We start from the raw sequence: 24881 nt of genomic DNA on the forward strand, positions 1-24881 counted from the left end.
TGCTAAAGGAAGGGTCTCAGGTTTGGAAGGGGAAGGATTTGGATATCACATCTCAATTTATAGGACGGGTCAATTGTTTGGTATTAGAAGCATTGAGATATCATATCTCATGCTATCGGAAGGGTCTCAGGATTGGATTGGGAAGGAGTTGGATATCACATCTCATGTTATAGGAAGGGTCTCAGGATTGGAATGGGAAGGATTTGGATATCACATCTCATGTTATAGGAAGGGCCTCAGGTTTGTTATTAGAAGCATTGAGATATCATATCTCATGCTATCGGAAGGGTCTCAGGATTGGATTGGGAAGGAGTTGGATATCACATCTCATGTTACAGGAAGGGTCTCAGGATTGGAATGGGAAGGAGTTGGATATCATATCTCATGCTATAGGATGGGTCACAGGTTGGAATTGGAAGGAGTTGGATATCACATCTCATGCTATCGGAAGGGTCTCAGGATTGCAATGGGAAGGAGTTGGATATCACATCTCATGCTATAGGAAGGGTCTCAGGTTTGTTATTAGGAGCATTGAGATATCACATCTCATGTTATAGGACAGTCTCAGGTTTGGTATTAGAAGCATTGAGATATCACATCTCATAGTAAAGGACTGGTCTCAGGATTGGAATGGGAAGGAGTTGGATATCATCTCATGCTATAGGAAGGGTATCAGGATTGGAATGGGAAGGAGTTGGATATCACATCTCATCCTATAGGAAGGGTCGCAGGTTTGGAATGGGAAGCATTTGGATATCACATCTCTTGCAATAGGAAGGGTCTTAGGTTTGGTACTAGAAACATTGAGATATCACATCTCATGGTATAGGAAAGGTCTCAGGTTTGGTATTAGAAGCACTGAGATCTCACATCTCATGTTATAGGACAGTCTTAGGTTTAGTATTAGAAGCATTGAGATATCACATATCATGCTATCGGAAGGGTCTCAGGATTGGATTGGGAAGGAGTTGGAAATCACATCTCATGTTATAGGAAGGGTCTCAGGATTGGATGGGAAGAGTTGGATATCACATCTCATGCTATAGGAAGGGTCTCAGGATTGGAATGGGAAAGAGTTGGATATCACATCTCATGATAAAGGAAGGGTCTCAGGTTTGGAAGGGGAAGGATTTGGATATCACATCTCAAGTTATAGGATGGGTCTGTGGTTTGCTATTAGAAGCATTGAGATATCATATCTCATGCTATCGGAAGGGTCTCAGGATTGGATTGGGAAGGAGTTTGATATCACATATCATGCTATAGGAAGGGTCTCAGGTTTGGTAGAAGCATTGAGATATCATATCTCATGCTATCGGAAGGGTCTCAGGATTGGAATGGGAAAGAGTTGGATATCACATCTCATGCTATAGAGAGGGTCTCAGGTTTGATATTGGAAGCATTGAGATATCATATCTCATGCTATCGGAAGGGTCTCAGGATTGGATTGGGAAGGAGTTGGATATCACATCTCATGTTATAGGAAGGGTCTCAGGATTGGATGGGAAGAGTTGGATATCACATCTCATGATAAAGGAAGGGTCTCAGGTTTGGAAGGGGAAGGATTTGGATATCACATCTCAAGTTATAGGATGGGTCTGTGGTTTGCTATTAGAAGCATTGAGATATCATATCTCATGCTATCGGAAGGGTCTCAGGATTGGATTGGGAAGGAGTTGGATATCACATATCATGCTATAGGAAGGGTCTCAGGTTTGGTAGAAGCATTGAGATATCACATCTCATGCTATCGGAAGGGTCTCAGGATTGGATTGGGAAGGAGTTGGATATCACATCTCATGTTATAGGAAGGGTCTCAGGATTGGAATGGGAAGGATTTGGATATCACATCTCATGTTATAGGAAGGGCTCAGGTTTGTTATTAGAAGCAATGAGATATCATATCTCATGCTATCGGAAGGGTCTCAGGATTGGATTGGGAAGGAGTTGGATATCACATCTCATGTTACAGGAAGGGTCTCAGGATTGGAATGGAAGGAGTTGGATATCATATCTCATGCTATAGGAAGGGTCACAGGTTGGAATTGGAAGGTGTTGGATATCACATATCATGCTATCGGAAGGGTCTCAGGATTGGAATGGGAAGGAGTTGGATATCACATCTCATGCTATAGGGAGGGTCTCAGGTTTGATATTAGAAGCATTGAGATATCATATCTCATGCTATCGGAAGGGTCTCAGGATTGGATTGGGAAGGAGTTGGATATCACATCTCATGTTATAGGAAGGGTCTCAGGATTGGATGGGAAGAGTCGGATATCACATCTCATGCTATAGGAAGGGTCTCAGGTTTGGTAGAAGCATTGGGATATCACATCTCATGCTATAGGAAGGGTCTCAGGATTGGAACGGGAAGGAGTTTGATATCACATCTCATGATAAAGGAAGGGTCTCAGGTTTGGAAGGGGAAGGATTTGGATATCACATCTCAAGTTATAGGACGGGACTGTGGTTTGGTATTAGAAGCATTGAGATATCATATCTCATGCTATCGGGAGGGTCTCAGGATTGGATTGGGAAGGATTTGGATATCACATCTCATGTTATAGGAAGGCTCTCAGGTATGTTATTAGAAGCATTGAGATATCACATCTCATGTTATAGGACAGTCTCAGGTTTGGTATTAGAAGCATTGAGATATCACATTTCGTGTTATAGGACAGTCTCAGGTTTGGTATTAGCAGCATTGAGATATCATATCTCATGGTATAGGACGGGTCTCAGGATTGGAATGGGAAGGAGTTGGATATCACATCTCATGCTAAAGGAAGGGTCTCAGGTTTGGAAGGGGAAGGATTTGGATATCACATCTCAATTTATAGGATGGGTCTGTGGTTTGGTATTAGAAGCATTGAGATATCATATCTCATGCTATTGGAAGGGTCTCAGGATTGGATTGGGAAGGAGTTGGATATCACATCTCATGTTATAGGAAGGGTCTCAGGATTGGAATGGGAAGGATTTGGATATCACATCTCATGTTATAGGAAGGGTCTCAGGTTTGTTATTAGAAGCATTGAGATATCACATCTCATGTTATAGGACAGTCTAAGGTTTGGTATTAGAAGCATTGAGATATCACATCTCATGGTATAGGACGGGTCTCAGGATTGGAATGGGAAGGAGTTGGATATCACATCTCATGCCATAGGAAGGGTCTCAGGATTGGAATGGGAAGGAGTTTGATATCACATCTCATGCCATAGGAAGGTCTCAGGTATGGTAGAAGCATTAAGATATCACATCTCATGCTATCGGAAGGGTCTCAGGAATGGATCGGGAAGGAGTTGGATATCCCATCTCATGCTATAGGAAGGGTCACAGGTTGGAATTGGAAGGAGGTGGATATCACATCTCATGTTATAGGAAGGGTCCCAGGATTGGAATGGGAAGGAGTTTGATATCACATCTCATGCCATGGGAAGGTCTCAGGTTTGCTAGAAGCATTAAGATATCACATATCATGCTATCGGAAGGGTCTCAGGTTTGGTATAAGCATTGGGATATCACATCTCATGCTATAGGAAGGGTCTCAGGATTGGAATGGGAAGGAGTTGGATATAACATCTCCTGCTAAAGGAAGGGTCTCAGGTTTGGAAGGGGAAGGAGTTGGATATCACATCTAAAGTTATAGGACGGGTCTGTGGTTTGGTATTAGAAGCATTGAGATATCATATCTCATGCTATCGGAAGGGTCTCAGGATTGGATTGGGAAGGAGTTGGATATCACATCTCATGTTACAGGAAGGGTCTCAGGATTGGAATGGGAAGGAGTTGGATATCACATCTCATGCCATAGGAAGGTCTCAGGTATGGTAGAAGCATTAAGATATCACATCTCATGCTATCGGAAGGGTCTCAGGATTGGATTGGGAAGGAGTTGGATATCCCATCCCATGCTATAGGAAGGGTCACAGGTTGGAATTGGAAGGAGTTTCATATCACATCTCATGCTACCGGAAGGGTCTCAGGATTAGAATGGGAAGGAGTTGGATATCACATCTCATGCTATAGGGAGGGTCTCAGGTTTGATATTGGAAGCATTGAGATATCATATCTCATGCTATCGGAAGGGTCTCAGGATTGGATTGGGAAGGAGTTGGAAATCACATCTCATGTTATAGGAAGGGTCTCAGGATTGGATGGGAAGAGTTGGATATCACATCTCATGCTATCGGAAGGGTCTCAGGATTGGATTGGGAAGGAGTTGGATATCACATATCATGCTATAGGAAGGGTCTCAGGTTTGGTAGAAGCATTGAGATATCATATCTCATGCTATCGGAAGGGTCTCAGGATTGGAATGGGAAAGAGTTGGATATCACATCTCATGATAAAGGAAGGGTCTCAGGTTTGTAAGGGGAAGGATTTGGATATCACATCTCAAGTTATAGGATGGGTCTGTGGTTTGCTATTAGAAGCATTGAGATATCATATCTCATGCTATCGGAAGGGTCTCAGGATTGGATTGGGAAGGAGTTGGATATCACATCTCATGCTATAGGGAGGGTCTCAGGTTTGATATTGGAAGCATTGAGATATCATATCTCATGCTATCGGAAGGGTCTCAGGATTGGATTGGGAAGGAGTTGGATATCACATATCATGCTATAGGAAGGGTCTCAGGTTTGGTAGAAGCATTGAGATATCACATCTCATGCTATCGGAAGGGTCTCAGGATTGGATTGGGAAGGAGTTGGATATCACATCTCATGTTATAGGAAGGGTCTCAGGATTGGAATGGGAAGGATTTGGATATCACATCTCATGTTATAGGAAGGGTCTCAGGATTGGAATGGGAAGGATTTGGATATCACATCTCATGTTATAGGAAGGGTCTCAGGTTTGGTAGAAGCATTGAAATATCACATCTCATGCTATCGGAAGAGTCTCAGGATTGGATTGGGAAGGAGTTGGATATCACATCTCATGTTATAGGAAGGGTCTCAGGATTGGAATGGGAAGGATTTGGATATCACATCTCATGCTATAGGAAGGGTCTCAGGTTTGTTATTAGAAGCAATGAGATATCATATCTCATGCTATCGGAAGGGTCTCAGGATTGGATTGGGAAGGAGTTGGATATCACATCTCATGTTACAGGAAGGGTCTCAGGATTGGAATGGGAAGGAGTTGGATATCATATCTCATGCTATAGGAAGGGTCACAGGTTGGAATTGGAAGGTGTTGGATATCACATATCATGCTATCGGAAGGGTCTCAGGATTGGAATGGAAAGGAGTTGGATATCACATCTCATGCTATAGGGAGGGTCTCAGGTTTGATATTAGAAGCATTGAGATATCATATCTCATGCTATCGGAAGGGTCTCAGGATTGGATTGGGAAGGAGTTGGATATCACATCTCATGCTATAGGAAGGGTCTCAGGATTGGATGGGAAGAGTCGGATATCACATCTCATGCTATAGGAAGGGTCTCAGGTTTGGTAGAAGCATTGGGATATCACATCTCATGCTATAGGAAGGGTCTCAGGATTGGAACGGGAAGGAGTTTGATATCACATCTCATGATAAAGGAAGGGTCTCAGGTTTGGAAGGGGAAGGATTTGGATATCACATCTCAAGTTATAGGATGGGACTGTGGTTTGGTATTAGAAGCATTGAGATATCATATCTCATGCTATCGGAAGGGTCTCAGGATTGGATTGGGAAGGATTTGGATATCACATCTCATGTTATAGGAAGGCTCTGAGGTATGTTATTAGAAGCATTGAGATATCACATCTCATGTTATAGGACAGTCTCAGGTTTGGTATTAGAAGCATTGAGATATCACATTTCATGTTATAGGACAGTCTCAGGTTTGGTATTAGCAGCATTGAGATATCATATCTCATAGTATAGGACGGGTCTCAGGATTGGAATGGGAAGGAGTTGGATATCACATCTCATGCTAAAGGAAGGGTCTCAGGTTTGGAAGGGGAAGGATTTGGATATCACATCTCAATTTATAGGATGGGTCTGTGGTTTGGTATTAGAAGCATTGAGATATCATATCTCATGCTATCGGAAGGGTCTCAGGATTGGATTGGGAAGGAGCTGGATATCACATCTCATGTTATAGGAAGGGTCTCAGGATTGGAATGGGAAGGATTTGGATATCACATCTCATGTTATAGGAAGGGTCTCAGGTTTGTTATTAGAAGCATTGAGATATCACATCTCATGTTATAGGACAGTCTAAGGTTTGGTATTAGAAGCATTGAGATATCACATCTCATGGTATAGGACGGGTCTCAGGATTGGAATGGGAAGGAGTTGGATATCACATCTCATGCCATAGGAAGGGTCTCAGGATTGGAATGGAAAGGAGTTTGATATCACATCTCATGCCATAGGAAGGTCTCAGGTATGGTAGAAGCATTAAGATATCACATCTCATGCTATCGGAAGGGTCTCAGGAATGGATCGGGAAGGAGTTGGATATCCCATCTCATGCTATAGAAAGGGTCACAGGTTGGAATTGGAAGGAGGTGGATATCACATCTCATGCTACAGGAAGGGTCTCAGTAATGAAATGGGAAGGAGTTTGATATCACATCTCATGCCATGGGAAGGTCTCAGGTTTGCTAGAAGCATTAAGATATCACATATCATGCTATCGGAAGGGTCTCAGGTTTGGTATAAGCATTGGGATATCACATCTCATGCTATAGGAAGGGTCTCAGGATTGGAATGGGAAGGAGTTGGATATAACATCTCATGCTAAAGGAAGGGTCTCAGGTTTGGAAGGGGAAGGATTTGGATATCACATCTAAAGTTATAGGACGGGTCTGTGGTTTGGTATTAGAAGCATTGAGATATCATATCTCATGCTATCGGAAGGGTCTCAGGATTGGATTGGGAAGGAGTTGGATATCACATCTCATGTTATAGGATGGCTCTCAGTTTTGTTATTAGAAGCATTGAGATATCACATCTCATGTTATAGGACAGTCTCAGATTTGGTATTAGAAGCATTGAGATATCATATCTCATGCTATCGGAAGGGTCTCAGGATTGGATTGGGAAGGAGTTGGATATCACATCTCATGTTATAGGAATGGTCTCAGGATTGGAAAGGGAAGGATTTGGATATCACATCTCATGTTATAAGAGGGTCTCAGGTTTGTTATTAGAAGCATTGAGATATCACATCTCATGTTATAGGACAGTCTAAGGTTTGGTATTAGAAGCATTGAGATATCACATCTCATGGTATAGGACGGGTCTCAGGATTGGAATGGGAAGGAGTTGGATATCACATCTCATGCCATAGGAAGGGTCTCAGGATTGGAATGGAAAGGAGTTTGATATCACATCTCATGCCATAGGAAGGTCTCAGGTATGGTAGAAGCATTAAGATATCACATCTCATGCTATCGGAAGGGTCTCAGGAATGGATCGGGAAGGAGTTGGATATCCCATCTCATGCTATAGAAAGGGTCACAGGTTGGAATTGGAAGGAGGTGGATATCACATCTCATGCTATAGGAAGGGTCTCAGGATTGGAATGGGAAGGAGTTTGATATCACATCTCATGCCATGGGAAGGTCTCAGGTTTTTCTAGAACCATTAAGATATCACATATCATGCTATCGGAAGGGTCTCAGGTTTGGTATAAGCATTGGGATATCACATCTCATGCTATAGGAAGGGTCTCAGGATTGGAATGGGAAGGAGTTGGATATAACATCTCATGCTAAAGGAAGGGTCTCAGGTTTGGAAGGGGAAGGATTTGGATATCACATCTAAAGTTATAGGACGGGTCTGTGGTTTGGTATTAGAAGCATTGAGATATCATATCTCATGCTATCGGAAGGGTATCAGGATTGGATTGGGAAGGAGTTGGATATCACATCTCATGCCATAGGAAGGTCTCAGGTATGGTAGAAGCATTAAGATATCACATCTCATGCTATCGGAAGGGTCTCAGGATTGGAATGGGAAGGAGTTGGATATCACATCTCATGCTAAAGGAAGGGTCTCAGGTTTGGAAGGGGAAGGATTTGGATATCACATCTCAATTTATAGGACGGGTCAATTGTTTGGTATTAGAAGCATTGAGATATCATATCTCATGCTATCGGAAGGGTCTCAGGATTGGATTGGGAAGGAGTTGGATATCACATCTCATGTTATAGGAAGGGTCTCAGGATTGGAATGGGAAGGATTTGGATATCACATCTCATGTTATAGGAAGGGCCTCAGGTTTGTTATTAGAAGCATTGAGATATCATATCTCATGCTATCGGAAGGGTCTCAGGATTGGATTGGGAAGGAGTTGGATATCACATCTCATGTTACAGGAAGGGTCTCAGGATTGGAATGGGAAGGAGTTGGATATCATATCTCATGCTATAGGATGGGTCACAGGTTGGAATTGGAAGGAGTTGGATATCACATCTCATGCTATCGGAAGGGTCTCAGGATTGCAATGGGAAGGAGTTGGATATCACATCTCATGCTATAGGAAGGGTCTCAGGTTTGTTATTAGGAGCATTGAGATATCACATCTCATGTTATAGGACAGTCTCAGGTTTGGTATTAGAAGCATTGAGATATCACATCTCATAGTAAAGGACTGGTCTCAGGATTGGAATGGGAAGGAGTTGGATATCATCTCATGCTATAGGAAGGGTATCAGGATTGGAATGGGAAGGAGTTGGATATCACATCTCATCCTATAGGAAGGGTCGCAGGTTTGGAATGGGAAGCATTTGGATATCACATCTCTTGCAATAGGAAGGGTCTTAGGTTTGGTACTAGAAACATTGAGATATCACATCTCATGGTATAGGAAAGGTCTCAGGTTTGGTATTAGAAGCACTGAGATCTCACATCTCATGTTATAGGACAGTCTTAGGTTTAGTATTAGAAGCATTGAGATATCACATATCATGCTATCGGAAGGGTCTCAGGATTGGATTGGGAAGGAGTTGGAAATCACATCTCATGTTATAGGAAGGGTCTCAGGATTGGATGGGAAGAGTTGGATATCACATCTCATGCTATAGGAAGGGTCTCAGGATTGGAATGGGAAAGAGTTGGATATCACATCTCATGATAAAGGAAGGGTCTCAGGTTTGGAAGGGGAAGGATTTGGATATCACATCTCAAGTTATAGGATGGGTCTGTGGTTTGCTATTAGAAGCATTGAGATATCATATCTCATGCTATCGGAAGGGTCTCAGGATTGGATTGGGAAGGAGTTTGATATCACATATCATGCTATAGGAAGGGTCTCAGGTTTGGTAGAAGCATTGAGATATCATATCTCATGCTATCGGAAGGGTCTCAGGATTGGAATGGGAAAGAGTTGGATATCACATCTCATGCTATAGAGAGGGTCTCAGGTTTGATATTGGAAGCATTGAGATATCATATCTCATGCTATCGGAAGGGTCTCAGGATTGGATTGGGAAGGAGTTGGATATCACATCTCATGTTATAGGAAGGGTCTCAGGATTGGATGGGAAGAGTTGGATATCACATCTCATGATAAAGGAAGGGTCTCAGGTTTGGAAGGGGAAGGATTTGGATATCACATCTCAAGTTATAGGATGGGTCTGTGGTTTGCTATTAGAAGCATTGAGATATCATATCTCATGCTATCGGAAGGGTCTCAGGATTGGATTGGGAAGGAGTTGGATATCACATATCATGCTATAGGAAGGGTCTCAGGTTTGGTAGAAGCATTGAGATATCACATCTCATGCTATCGGAAGGGTCTCAGGATTGGATTGGGAAGGAGTTGGATATCACATCTCATGTTATAGGAAGGGTCTCAGGATTGGAATGGGAAGGATTTGGATATCACATCTCATGTTATAGGAAGGGCTCAGGTTTGTTATTAGAAGCAATGAGATATCATATCTCATGCTATCGGAAGGGTCTCAGGATTGGATTGGGAAGGAGTTGGATATCACATCTCATGTTACAGGAAGGGTCTCAGGATTGGAATGGAAGGAGTTGGATATCATATCTCATGCTATAGGAAGGGTCACAGGTTGGAATTGGAAGGTGTTGGATATCACATATCATGCTATCGGAAGGGTCTCAGGATTGGAATGGGAAGGAGTTGGATATCACATCTCATGCTATAGGGAGGGTCTCAGGTTTGATATTAGAAGCATTGAGATATCATATCTCATGCTATCGGAAGGGTCTCAGGATTGGATTGGGAAGGAGTTGGATATCACATCTCATGTTATAGGAAGGGTCTCAGGATTGGATGGGAAGAGTCGGATATCACATCTCATGCTATAGGAAGGGTCTCAGGTTTGGTAGAAGCATTGGGATATCACATCTCATGCTATAGGAAGGGTCTCAGGATTGGAACGGGAAGGAGTTTGATATCACATCTCATGATAAAGGAAGGGTCTCAGGTTTGGAAGGGGAAGGATTTGGATATCACATCTCAAGTTATAGGACGGGACTGTGGTTTGGTATTAGAAGCATTGAGATATCATATCTCATGCTATCGGGAGGGTCTCAGGATTGGATTGGGAAGGATTTGGATATCACATCTCATGTTATAGGAAGGCTCTCAGGTATGTTATTAGAAGCATTGAGATATCACATCTCATGTTATAGGACAGTCTCAGGTTTGGTATTAGAAGCATTGAGATATCACATTTCGTGTTATAGGACAGTCTCAGGTTTGGTATTAGCAGCATTGAGATATCATATCTCATGGTATAGGACGGGTCTCAGGATTGGAATGGGAAGGAGTTGGATATCACATCTCATGCTAAAGGAAGGGTCTCAGGTTTGGAAGGGGAAGGATTTGGATATCACATCTCAATTTATAGGATGGGTCTGTGGTTTGGTATTAGAAGCATTGAGATATCATATCTCATGCTATTGGAAGGGTCTCAGGATTGGATTGGGAAGGAGTTGGATATCACATCTCATGTTATAGGAAGGGTCTCAGGATTGGAATGGGAAGGATTTGGATATCACATCTCATGTTATAGGAAGGGTCTCAGGTTTGTTATTAGAAGCATTGAGATATCACATCTCATGTTATAGGACAGTCTAAGGTTTGGTATTAGAAGCATTGAGATATCACATCTCATGGTATAGGACGGGTCTCAGGATTGGAATGGGAAGGAGTTGGATATCACATCTCATGCCATAGGAAGGGTCTCAGGATTGGAATGGGAAGGAGTTTGATACACATCTCATGCCATAGGAAGGTCTCAGGTATGGTAGAAGCATTAAGATATCACATCTCATGCTATCGGAAGGGTCTCAGGAATGGATCGGGAAGGAGTTGGATATCCCATCTCATGCTATAGGAAGGGTCACAGGTTGGAATTGGAAGGAGGTGGATATCACATCTCATGTTATAGGAAGGGTCCCAGGATTGGAATGGGAAGGAGTTTGATATCACATCTCATGCCATGGGAAGGTCTCAGGTTTGCTAGAAGCATTAAGATATCACATATCATGCTATCGGAAGGGTCTCAGGTTTGGTATAAGCATTGGGATATCACATCTCATGCTATAGGAAGGGTCTCAGGATTGGAATGGGAAGGAGTTGGATATAACATCTCCTGCTAAAGGAAGGGTCTCAGGTTTGGAAGGGGAAGGAGTTGGATATCACATCTAAAGTTATAGGACGGGTCTGTGGTTTGGTATTAGAAGCATTGAGATATCATATCTCATGCTATCGGAAGGGTCTCAGGATTGGATTGGGAAGGAGTTGGATATCACATCTCATGTTACAGGAAGGGTCTCAGGATTGGAATGGGAAGGAGTTGGATATCACATCTCATGCCATAGGAAGGTCTCAGGTATGGTAGAAGCATTAAGATATCACATCTCATGCTATCGGAAGGGTCTCAGGATTGGATTGGGAAGGAGTTGGATATCCCATCCCATGCTATAGGAAGGGTCACAGGTTGGAATTGGAAGGAGTTTCATATCACATCTCATGCTATCGGAAGGGTCTCAGGATTAGAATGGGAAGGAGTTGGATATCACATCTCATGCTATAGGGAGGGTCTCAGGTTTGATATTGGAAGCATTGAGATATCATATCTCATGCTATCGGAAGGGTCTCAGGATTGGATTGGGAAGGAGTTGGAAATCACATCTCATGTTATAGGAAGGGTCTCAGGATTGGATGGGAAGAGTTGGATATCACATCTCATGCTATCGGAAGGGTCTCAGGATTGGATTGGGAAGGAGTTGGATATCACATATCATGCTATAGGAAGGGTCTCAGGTTTGGTAGAAGCATTGAGATATCATATCTCATGCTATCGGAAGGGTCTCAGGATTGGAATGGGAAAGAGTTGGATATCACATCTCATGATAAAGGAAGGGTCTCAGGTTTGTAAGGGGAAGGATTTGGATATCACATCTCAAGTTATAGGATGGGTCTGTGGTTTGCTATTAGAAGCATTGAGATATCATATCTCATGCTATCGGAAGGGTCTCAGGATTGGATTGGGAAGGAGTTGGATATCACATCTCATGCTATAGGGAGGGTCTCAGGTTTGATATTGGAAGCATTGAGATATCATATCTCATGCTATCGGAAGGGTCTCAGGATTGGATTGGGAAGGAGTTGGATATCACATATCATGCTATAGGAAGGGTCTCAGGTTTGGTAGAAGCATTGAGATATCACATCTCATGCTATCGGAAGGGTCTCAGGATTGGATTGGGAAGGAGTTGGATATCACATCTCATGTTATAGGAAGGGTCTCAGGATTGGAATGGGAAGGATTTGGATATCACATCTCATGTTATAGGAAGGGTCTCAGGATTGGAATGGGAAGGATTTGGATATCACATCTCATGTTATAGGAAGGGTCTCAGGTTTGGTAGAAGCATTGAAATATCACATCTCATGCTATCGGAAGAGTCTCAGGATTGGATTGGGAAGGAGTTGGATATCACATCTCATGTTATAGGAAGGGTCTCAGGATTGGAATGGGAAGGATTTGGATATCACATCTCATGCTATAGGAAGGGTCTCAGGTTTGTTATTAGAAGCAATGAGATATCATATCTCATGCTATCGGAAGGGTCTCAGGATTGGATTGGGAAGGAGTTGGATATCACATCTCATGTTACAGGAAGGGTCTCAGGATTGGAGTGGGAAGGAGTTGGATATCATATCTCATGCTATAGGAAGGGTCACAGGTTGGAATTGGAAGGTGTTGGATATCACATATCATGCTATCGGAAGGGTCTCAGGATTGGAATGGAAAGGAGTTGGATATCACATCTCATGCTATAGGGAGGGTCTCAGGTTTGATATTAGAAGCATTGAGATATCATATCTCATGCTATCGGAAGGGTCTCAGGATTGGATTGGGAAGGAGTTGGATATCACATCTCATGCTATAGGAAGGGTCTCAGGATTGGATGGGAAGAGTCGGATATCACATCTCATGCTATAGGAAGGGTCTCAGGTTTGGTAGAAGCATTGGGATATCACATCTCATGCTATAGGAAGGGTCTCAGGATTGGAACGGGAAGGAGTTTGATATCACATCTCATGATAAAGGAAGGGTCTCAGGTTTGGAAGGGGAAGGATTTGGATATCACATCTCAAGTTATAGGATGGGACTGTGGTTTGGTATTAGAAGCATTGAGATATCATATCTCATGCTATCGGAAGGGTCTCAGGATTGGATTGGGAAGGATTTGGATATCACATCTCATGTTATAGGAAGGCTCTGAGGTATGTTATTAGAAGCATTGAGATATCACATCTCATGTTATAGGACAGTCTCAGGTTTGGTATTAGAAGCATTGAGATATCACATTTCATGTTATAGGACAGTCTCAGGTTTGGTATTAGCAGCATTGAGATATCATATCTCATGGTATAGGACGGGTCTCAGGATTGGAATGGGAAGGAGTTGGATATCACATCTCATGCTAAAGGAAGGGTCTCAGGTTTGGAAGGGGAAGGATTTGGATATCACATCTCAATTTATAGGATGGGTCTGTGGTTTGGTATTAGAAGCATTGAGATATCATATCTCATGCTATCGGAAGGGTCTCAGGATTGGATTGGGAAGGAGCTGGATATCACATCTCATGTTATAGGAAGGGTCTCAGGATTGGAATGGGAAGGATTTGGATATCACATCTCATGTTATAGGAAGGGTCTCAGGTTTGTTATTAGAAGCATTGAGATATCACATCTCATGTTATAGGACAGTCTAAGGTTTGGTATTAGAAGCATTGAGATATCACATCTCATGGTATAGGACGGGTCTCAGGATTGGAATGGGAAGGAGTTGGATATCACATCTCATGCCATAGGAAGGGTCTCAGGATTGGAATGGAAAGGAGTTTGATATCACATCTCATGCCATAGGAAGGTCTCAGGTATGGTAGAAGCATTAAGATATCACATCTCATGCTATCGGAAGGGTCTCAGGAATGGATCGGGAAGGAGTTGGATATCCCATCTCATGCTATAGAAAGGGTCACAGGTTGGAATTGGAAGGAGGTGGATATCACATCTCATGCTACAGGAAGGGTCTCAGTAATGAAATGGGAAGGAGTTTGATATCACATCTCATGCCATGGGAAGGTCTCAGGTATCGTAGAAGCATTAAGATATCACATCTCATGCTATCGGAAGGGTCTCAGGATTGGATTGGGAAGGAGTTGGATATCCCATCCCATGCTATAGGAAGGGTCACAGGTTGGAATTGGAAGGAGTTGGATATCACATCTCATGCTATCGGAAGGGTCTCAGGATTAGAATGGGAAGGAGTTGGATATCACATCTCATGCTATAGGGAGGGTCTCAGGTTTGATATTGGAAGCATTGAGATATCATATCTCATGCTATCGGATGGGTCTCAGGATTGGATTGGGAAGGAGTTGGATATCACATCTCATGTTATAGGAAGGGCCTCAGGATTGGATGGGAAGAGTTGGATATCACATCTCATGCTATAGGAAGGGTCTCAGGATTGGAATGGGAAAGAGTTGGATATCACATCTCATGATAAAGGAAGTGTCTCAGGTTTGGAAGGGGAAGGATTTGGATATCACATCTCAAGTTATAGGATGGGTCTGTGGTTTGCTATTAGAAGCATTGAGATATCATATCTCATGCTATCGGAAGTGTCTCAGGATTGGATTGGGAAGGAGTTGGATATCACATATGCTATAGGAAGGGTCTCAGGTTTGATAGAAGCATTGAGATATCACATCTCATGCTATCGGAAGGGTCTCAGGATTGGATTGGCAAGGAGTTGGATATCACATCTCATGTTATAGGAAGGATCTCAGGTGTGGTATTAATAGATTTGAGATATCACATCTCTTGCTATAGGAAGGGTCTCAGGATTGGAATGGGAAGGAGTTGGATATCACATCTCATGTTATAGGAAGGGTCTCAGGATTGGAATGGGAAGGATTTGGATATCACATCTCATGTTATAGGAAGGGTCTCAGGTTTGTTATTAGAAGCAATGAGATATCATATCTCATGCTATCGGAAGGGTCTCAGGATTGGATTGGGAAGGAGTTGGATATCACATCTCATGTTACAGGAAGGGTCTCAGGATTGGAATGGGAAGGAGTTGGATATCATATCTCATGCTATAGGAAGGGTCACAGGTTGGAATTGGAAGGTGTTGGATATCACATATCATGCTATTGGAAGGGTCTCAGGATTGGAATGGGAAGGAGTTGGATATCACATGTCATGCTATAGGGAGGGTCTCAGGTTTGATATTAGAAGCATTGAGATATCATATCCCATGCTATCGGAAGGGTCTCAGGATTGGATTGGGAAGGAGTTGGATATCACATCTCATGTTATAGGAAGGGTCTCAGGATTGGATGGGAAGAGTCGGATATCACATCTCATGCTATAGGAAGGGTCTCAGGATTGGAACGGGAAGGAGTTTGATATCACATCTCATGATAAAGGAAGGGTCTCAGGTTTGGAAGGGGAAGGATTTGGATATCACATCTCAATTTATAGGACGGGACTGTGGTTTGGTATTAGAAGCATTGAGATATCACATCTCATGCTATAGGAAGGGTCTCAGGTTTGGTATAAGCATTGGGATATCACATCTCATGCTATAGGAAGGGTCTCAGGATTGGAATGGGAAGGAGTTGGATATAACATCTCATGCTAAAGGAAGGGTCTCAGGTTTGGAAGGGGAAGGATTTGGATATCACATTTCAAGTTATAGGACGGGTCTGTGGTTTGGTATTAGAAGCATTGAGATATCATATCTCATGCTATCGGAAGGGTCTCAGGATTGGATTGGGAAGGAGTTGGATATCACATCTCATGTTATAGGATGGCTCTCAGTTTTGTTATTAGAAGCATTGAGATATCACATCTCATGTTATAGGACAGTCTCAGATTTGGTATTAGAAGCATTGAGATATCATATCTCAGGGTATAGGACGGGTCTCAGGATTGGAATGGGAAGGAGTTAGATATCACATCTCATGCTAAAGGAAGGGTCTCAGGTTTGGAAGGGGAAGGATTTGGATATCACATCTCAATTTATAGGACGGGTCTGTGTTTGGTATTAGAAGCATTGAGATATCATATCTCATGCTATCGAAAGGGTCTCAGGATTGGATTGGGAAGGAGTTGGATATCACATCTCATGTTATAGGATGGGTCTGTGGTTTGCTATTAGAAGCATTGAGAAATCATATCTCATGCTATCGGAAGGGTCTCAGGATTGGATTGGGAACACATCTCATGTTATAGGATAGCCTCAGGTTTGGTATTAGAAGCATTGAGATATCACATCTCATAGTAAAGGACGGGTCTCAGGATTGGAATGGGAAGGAGTTGGATATCATCTCATGCTATAGGAAGGGTCTCAGGATTGGAATAGAAAGGAGTTGGATATCACATCTCATCCTATAGGAAGGGTCGCAGGTTTGGAATGGGAAGCATTTGGATATCACATCTCTTGCAATAGGAAGGGTCTTAGGTTTGGTACTAGAAACATTGAGATATCACATCTCATGGTATAGGAAAGGTCTCAGGTTTGGTATTAGAAGCACTGAGATCTCACATCTCATGTTATAGGACAGTCTCAGGTTTGGTATTAGAAGCATTGAGATATCACATCTCATGGTGTAGGACGGGTCTCAGGATTGGAATTGAAAAGAGTTGGATATCACATCTCATGCTATAGGAAGGGTCTCAGGATTGGAATGGGAAGGAGTTTGATATCACATCTCATGCCATAGGAAGGTCTCAGGTATGGTAGAAGCATTAAGATATCACATCTTATGCTATCGGAAGGGTCTCAGGATTGGATTGGGAAGGAGTTGGATATCCAATCCCATGCTATAGGAAGGGTCACAGTTTGGAATTGGAAGGAGTTGGATATCACATCTCAGGCTATCGGAAGGGTCTCAGGATTAGAATGGGAAGGAGTTGGATATCACATCTCATGCTATAGGGAGGGTCTCAGGTTTGATATTGGAAGCATTGAGATATCATATCTCATGCTATCGGAAGGGTCTCAGGATTGGATTGGGAAGGAGTTGGAAATCACATCTCATGTTATAGGAAGGGTCTCAGGATTGGATGGGAAGAGTTGGATATCACATCTCATGCTATAGGAAGGGTCTCAGGATTGGAATGGGAAAGAGTTGGATATCACATCTCATGATAAAGGAAGGGTCTCAGGTTTGGAAGGGGAAGGATTTGGATATCACATCTCAAGTTATAGGATGGGTCTGTGGTTTGCTATTAGAAGCATTGAGATATCATATCTCATGCTATCGGAAGGGTCTCAGGATTGGATTGGGAAGGAGTTGGATATCACATATCATGCTATAGGAAGGGTCTCAGGTTTGGTAGAAGCATTGAGATATCACATCTCATGCTATCGGAAGGGTCTCAGGATTTGATTGGGAAGGAGTTGGATATCACATCTCATGTTATAGGAAGGATCTCAGGTTTGGTATTAATAGCTTTGAGATATCACATCTCATGCTATAGGAAGGGTCTCAGGATTGGAATGGGAAGGAGTTGGATATCACATCTCATGTTATAGGAAGGGTCTCAGGATTGGAATGGGAAGGATTTGGATATCACATCTCATGTTATAGGAAGGGTCTCAGGTTTGTTATTAGAAGCAATGAGATATCATATCTCATGCTATCGGAAGGGTCTCAGGATTGGATTGGGAAGGAGTTGGATATCACATCTCATGTTACAGGAAGGGTCTCAGGATTGGAATGGGAAGGAGTTGGATATCATATCTCATGCTATAGGAAGGGTCACAGGTTGGAATGGGAAGGAGTTGGATATCACATCTCATGCTATAGGGAGGGTCTCAGGTTTGATATTAGAAGCATTGAGATATCATATCTCATGCTATCGGAAGGGTCTCAGGATTGGATTGGGAAGGAGTTGGATATCACATCTCATGTTATAGGAAGGGTCTCAGGATTGGATGGGAAGAGTTGGATATCACATCTCATGTTATAGGAAGGGTATCAGGATTGGAATGGAAAGGACTTTGATATCACATCTCATGCTATAGGGAGGGTCTCCGGTTTGGTATTAGAAGCATTGAGATATCACATCTCATGCTATTGGAAGGGTCTCAGGATTGGATGGGAAGAGTTGGATATCATATCTCATGCTATAGGAAGGGTCTCAGGTTTGGTAGAAGCATTGGGATATCACATCTCATGCTATAAGAAGGGTCTCAGGATTGGAATGGGAAGGAGTTGGATATCAAATCTCATGCTAAAGGAAGGGTCTCAGGTTTGGAAGGTTAAGGATTTGGATATCACATCTCAAGTTATAGGACGGGTCTGTGGTTTGGTATTAGAAGCATTGAGATATCATATCTCATGCTATCGGAAGGGTCTCAGGATTGGATTGGGAAGGAGTTGGATATCACATCTCATGTTACAGGAAGGGTCTCAGGATTGGAATGGGAAGGAGTTGTATATCATATCTCATGCTATAGGAAGGGTCACAGGTTGAAATTGGAAGGAGTTGGATATCACATCTGATGCTATAGGGTGGGTCTCAGGTTTGATATTAGAAGCATTGAGATATCATATCTCATGCTATCGGAAGGGTCTCAGGATTGGATTGGGAAGGAGTTGGATATCACATCTCATGTTATAGGAAGGGTCTCAGGATTGGATGGGAAGAGTTGGATATCACATCTCATGCTATAGGAAGGGTATCAGGATTGGAATGGGCAGGACTTTATCACATCTCACGCTATAGGGAGGGTCTCAGGTTTGGTATTAGAAGCATTGAGATATCACATCTCATGCTATCGGAAGGGTCTCAGGATTGGATGGGAAGAGTTGGATATCACATCTCATGTTATAGGAAGGGTATCAGGATTGGAATGTAGAGGACTTTGATATCACATCTCACGCTATAGGGAGGGTCTTAGGTTTGGTATTAGAAGCATTGAGATATCACATCTCATGCTATTGGAAGGGTCTCAGGATTGGATTGGGAAGGAGTTGGATATCACATCTCATGTTATAGGAAGGGTCTCAGGATTGGATGGGAAGAGTTGGATATCACATCTCATGCTATAGGAAGGGTCTCAGGTTTGGTATTAGAAGCATTGAGATATCACATCTCATGTTATAGGACAGTCTCAGGTTTGGTATTAGAAGCATTGAGATATCATATCTCATGGTATAGGACGGGTCTCAGGATTGGAATGGGAAGGAGTTGAATATCCCATCTCATGCTAAAGGAAGGGTCTCAGGTTTGGAAGGGGAAGGATTTGGATATCACATCTCAATATATAGGATGGGTCTGTGGTTTGGTATTAGAAGCATTGAGATATATCTCATGCTATCGGAAGGGTCTCAGGATTGGATTGGGAAGGAGTTGGATATCACATCTCATGTTATAGGAAGGGTCTCAGGATTGGATGGGAAGAGTCGGATATCACATCTCATGCTATAGGAAGGGTCTCAGGTTTGGTAGAAGCATTGGGATATCATATCTCATGCTATCGGAAGGGTCTCAGGTTTGTTATTAGAAGCATTGAGATATCACATCTCATGTTATAGGACAGTCTAAGGTTTGGTATTAGAAGCATTGAGATATCACATCTCATGGTATAGGACGGGTCTCAGGATTGGAATGGGAAGGAGTTGGATATCACATCTCATGCCATAGGAAGGGTCTCAGGATTGGAATGGGAAGGAGTTTGATATCACATCTCATGCCATAGGAAGGTCTCAGGTATGGTAGAAGCATTAAGATATCACATCTCATGCTATCGGAAGGGTCTCAGGAATGGATGGGGAAAGAGTTAGATATCCCATCTCATGCTATAGGAAGGGTCACAGGTTGGAATTGGAAGGAGGTGGATATCACATCTCATGCTATAGGAAGGGTCTCAGGTTTGGTAGAAGCATTGAGATATCACATCTCATGCTATAGGAAGGGTCTCAGGATTGGAATGGGAAGGAGTTTGATATCACATCTCATGCCATGGGAAGGTCTCAGGTTTGCTAGAAGCATTAAGATATCACATATCATGCTATCGGAAGGGTCTCAGGATTGGATTGGGAAGGAGTTGGATATCACATCTCATGTTATAGGAAGGGTCTCAGGATTGGATGGGAAGAGTTGGATATCACATCTCATGTTATAGGAAGGGTATCAGGATTGGAATGGAAAGGACTTTGATATCACATCTCATGCTATAGGGAGGGTCTCCGGTTTGGTATTAGAAGCATTGAGATATCACATCTCATGCTATTGGAAGGGTCTCAGGATTGGATGGGAAGAGTTGGATATCATATCTCATGCTATAGGAAGGGTCTCAGGTTTGGTAGAAGCATTGGGATATCACATCTCATGCTATAAGAAGGGTCTCAGGATTGGAATGGGAAGGAGTTGGATATCAAATCTCATGCTAAAGGAAGGGTCTCAGGTTTGGAAGGTTAAGGATTTGGATATCACATCTCAAGTTATAGGACGGGTCTGTGGTTTGGTATTAGAAGCATTGAGATATCATATCTCATGCTATCGGAAGGGTCTCAGGATTGGATTGGGAAGGAGTTGGATATCACATCTCATGTTACAGGAAGGGTCTCAGGATTGGAATGGGAAGGAGTTGTATATCATATCTCATGCTATAGGAAGGGTCTCAGGATTGGAATGGGAAGGAGTTGGATATCACATCTGATGCTATAGGGTGGGTCTCAGGTTTGATATTAGAAGCATTGAGATATCATATCTCATGCTATCGGAAGGGTCTCAGGATTGGATTGGGAAGGAGTTGGATATCACATCTCATGTTATAGGAAGGGTCTCAGGATTGGATGGGAAGAGTTGGATATCACATCTCATGCTATAGGAAGGGTATCAGGATTGGAATGGGCAGGACTTTATCACATCTCACGCTATAGGGAGGGTCTCAGGTTTGGTATTAGAAGCATTGAGATATCACATCTCATGCTATCGGAAGGGTCTCAGGATTGGATGGGAAGAGTTGGATATCACATCTCATGTTATAGGAAGGGTATCAGGATTGGAATGTAAAGGACTTTGATATCACATCTCACGCTATAGGGAGGGTCTTAGGTTTGGTATTAGAAGCATTGAGATATCACATCTCATGCTATTGGAAGGGTCTCAGGATTGGATTGGGAAGGAGTTGGATATCACATCTCATGTTATAGGAAGGGTCTCAGGATTGGATGGGAAGAGTTGGATATCACATCTCATGCTATAGGAAGGGTCTCAGGTTTGGTATTAGAAGTATTGAGATATCACATCTCATGTTATAGGACAGTCTCAGGTTTGGTATTAGAAGCATTGAGATATCATATCTCATGGTATAGGACGGGTCTCAGGATTGGAATGGGAAGGAGTTGGATATCCCATCTCATGCTAAAGGAAGGGTCTCAGGTTTGGAAGGGGAAGGATTTGGATATCACATCTCAATATATAGGATGGGTCTGTGGTTTGGTATTAGAAGCATTGAGATATATCTCATGCTATCGGAAGGGTCTCAGGATTGGATTGGGAAGGAGTTGGATTTCACATCTCATGTTATAGGAAGGGTCTCAGGATTGGAAGGGGAAGGAATTGGATATCACATCTCATGTTATAGCAAGGGTCTCAGGTTTGTTATTAGAAGCATTGAGATATCACATCTCATGTTATAGGACAGTCTAAGGTTTGGTATTAGAAGCATTGAGATATCACATCTCATGGTATAGGACGAGTCTCAGGATTGGAATGGGAAGGAGTTGGATATCACATCTCATGCCATAGGAAGGGTCTCAGGATTGGAATGGGAAGGAGTTTGATATCACATCTCATGCCATAGGAAGGTCTCAGGTATGGCAGAAGCATTAAGATATCACATCTCATGCTATCGGAAGGGTCTCAGGATTGGATCGGGAAGGAGTTGGATATCCCATCTCATGCTATAGGAAGGGTCACAGGTTGGAATTGGAAGGAGTTGGATATCAAATCTCATGTTATAGGAAGGGTCTCAGGAATGGATCGGGAAGGAGTTGGATATCCCATCTCATGCTATAGGAAGGGTCACAGGTTGGAATTGGAAGGAGGTGGATATCACATCTCATGCTATAGGAAGGGTCTCAGGTTTGGTAGAAGCATTGAGATATCACATCTCATGCTATAGGAAGGGTCTCAGGATTGGAATGGGAAGGAGTTTGATATCACATCTCATGCCATGGGAAGGTCTCAGGTTTGCTAGAAGCATTAAGATATCACATATCATGCTATCGGAAGGGTCTCAGGATTGGATTGGGAAGGAGTTGGATATCACATCTCATGTTATAGGAAGGGTCTCAGGATTGGATGGGAAGAGTTGGATATCACATCTCATGTTATAGGAAGGGTATCAGGATTGGAATGGAAAGGACTTTGATATCACATCTCACGCTATAGGGAGGGTCTCCGGTTTGGTATTAGAAGCATTGAGATATCACATCTCATGCTATTGGAAGGGTCTCAGGATTGGATGGGAAGAGTTGGATATCATATCTCATGCTATAGGAAGGGTCTCAGGTTTGGTAGAAGCATTGGGATATCACATCTCATGCTATAGGAAGGGTCTCAGGATTGGAATGGGAAGGAGTTGGATATCACATCTCATGCTAAAGGAAGGGTCTCAGGTTTGGAAGGGGAAGGATTTGGATATCACATCTCAAGTTATAGGACGGGTCTGTGGTTTGGTATTAGAAGCATTGAGATATCATATCTCATGCTATCGGAAGGGTCTCAGGATTGGATTGGGAAGGATTTGGATATCACATCTCATGATATGGGAATGGTCTCAAGATTGGAACGGGAAGGAATTGGATATCACATCTCATGTTATAGGAAGGGTCTCAGGTTTGTTATTAGAAGCATTGAGATATCACATCTCATGTTATAGGACAGTCTCAGGATTGGTATTAGAAGCATTGAGATACAACATCTCATAGTAGGAAGGGTCTCAGGATTGGAATGGGAAGGATTTGGATATCACATCTCATGTTATAGGAAGGGTCTCAGGATTGGAATGGGAAGGATTTGGATATCACATCTCATGTTATAGGAAGGGTCACAGGTTTGTTATTAGAAGCAATACGATATCATATCTCATGCTATCGGAAGGGTCTCAGGATTGGATTGGGAAGGAGTTGGATATCACATCTCATGTTACAGGAAGGGTCTCAGGATTGGAATGGGAAGGAGTTGTATATCATATCTCATGCTATAGGGTGGGTCTCAGGTTTGATATTAGAAGCATTGAGATATCATATCTCATGCTATCGGAAGGGTCTCAGGATTGGATTGGGAAGGAGTTGGATATCACATCTCATGTTATAGGAAGGGTCTCAGGATTGGATGGGAAGAGTTGGATATCACATCTCATGCTATAGGAAGGGTCTCAGGTTTGGTAGAAGCATTGGGATATCACATCTCATGCTATAGGAAGGGTCTCAGGATTGGAATGGGAAGGAGTTGGATATCACATCTCATGATAAAGGAAGGGTCTCAGGTTTGGTAGAAGCATTGGTATATCACATCTCATGCTAAAGGAAGGGTCTCAGGTTTGGAAGGGGAAGGATTTGGATATCACATCTCAAGTTATAGGACGGGTCTGTGGTTTGGTATTAGAAGCATTGAGATATCATATCTCATGCTATCGGAAGGGTCTCAGGATTGGATTGGGAAGGATTTGGATATCACATCTCATGTTATAGGAAGGGTCTCAAGATTGGAATGGGAAGGAATTGGATATCACATCTCATGTTATAGGAAGGGTCTCAGGTTTGTTATTAGAAGCATTGAGATATCACATCTCATGTTATAGGACAGTCTCAGGATTGGTATTAGAAGCATTGAGATATAACATCTCATAGTAGGACGGGTCTCAGGATTGGAATGGGAAGGATTTGGATATCACATTTCATGTTATAGGAAGGGTCTCAGGATTGGAATGGGAAGGATTTGGATATCACATCTCATGGTATAGGAAGGGTCACAGGTTTGTTATTAGAAGCAATGAGATATCATATCTCATGCTATCGGAAGGGTCTCAGGATTGGATTGGGAAGGAGTTGGATATCACATCTCATGTTACAGGAAGGGTCTCAGGATTGGAATGGGAAGGAGTTGTATATCATATCTCATGCTATAGGAAGGGTCACAGGTTGGAATTGAAAGGAGTTGGATATCACATCTCATGCTATCGGAAGGGTCTCAGGATTGGAATGGGAAGGAGTTGGATATCACATCTGATGCTATAGGGTGGGTCTCAGGTTTGATATTAGAAGCATTGAGATATCATATCTCATGCTATCGGAAGGGTCTCAGGATTGGATTGGGAAGGAGTTGGATATCACAT

This window comes from Ambystoma mexicanum, chromosome 14 (assembly GCF_040938575.1).
Source record: "Ambystoma mexicanum isolate Mex_15411 chromosome 14, UKY_AmexF1_1, whole genome shotgun sequence".
NCBI lineage: Eukaryota > Metazoa > Chordata > Amphibia > Caudata > Ambystomatidae > Ambystoma > Ambystoma mexicanum.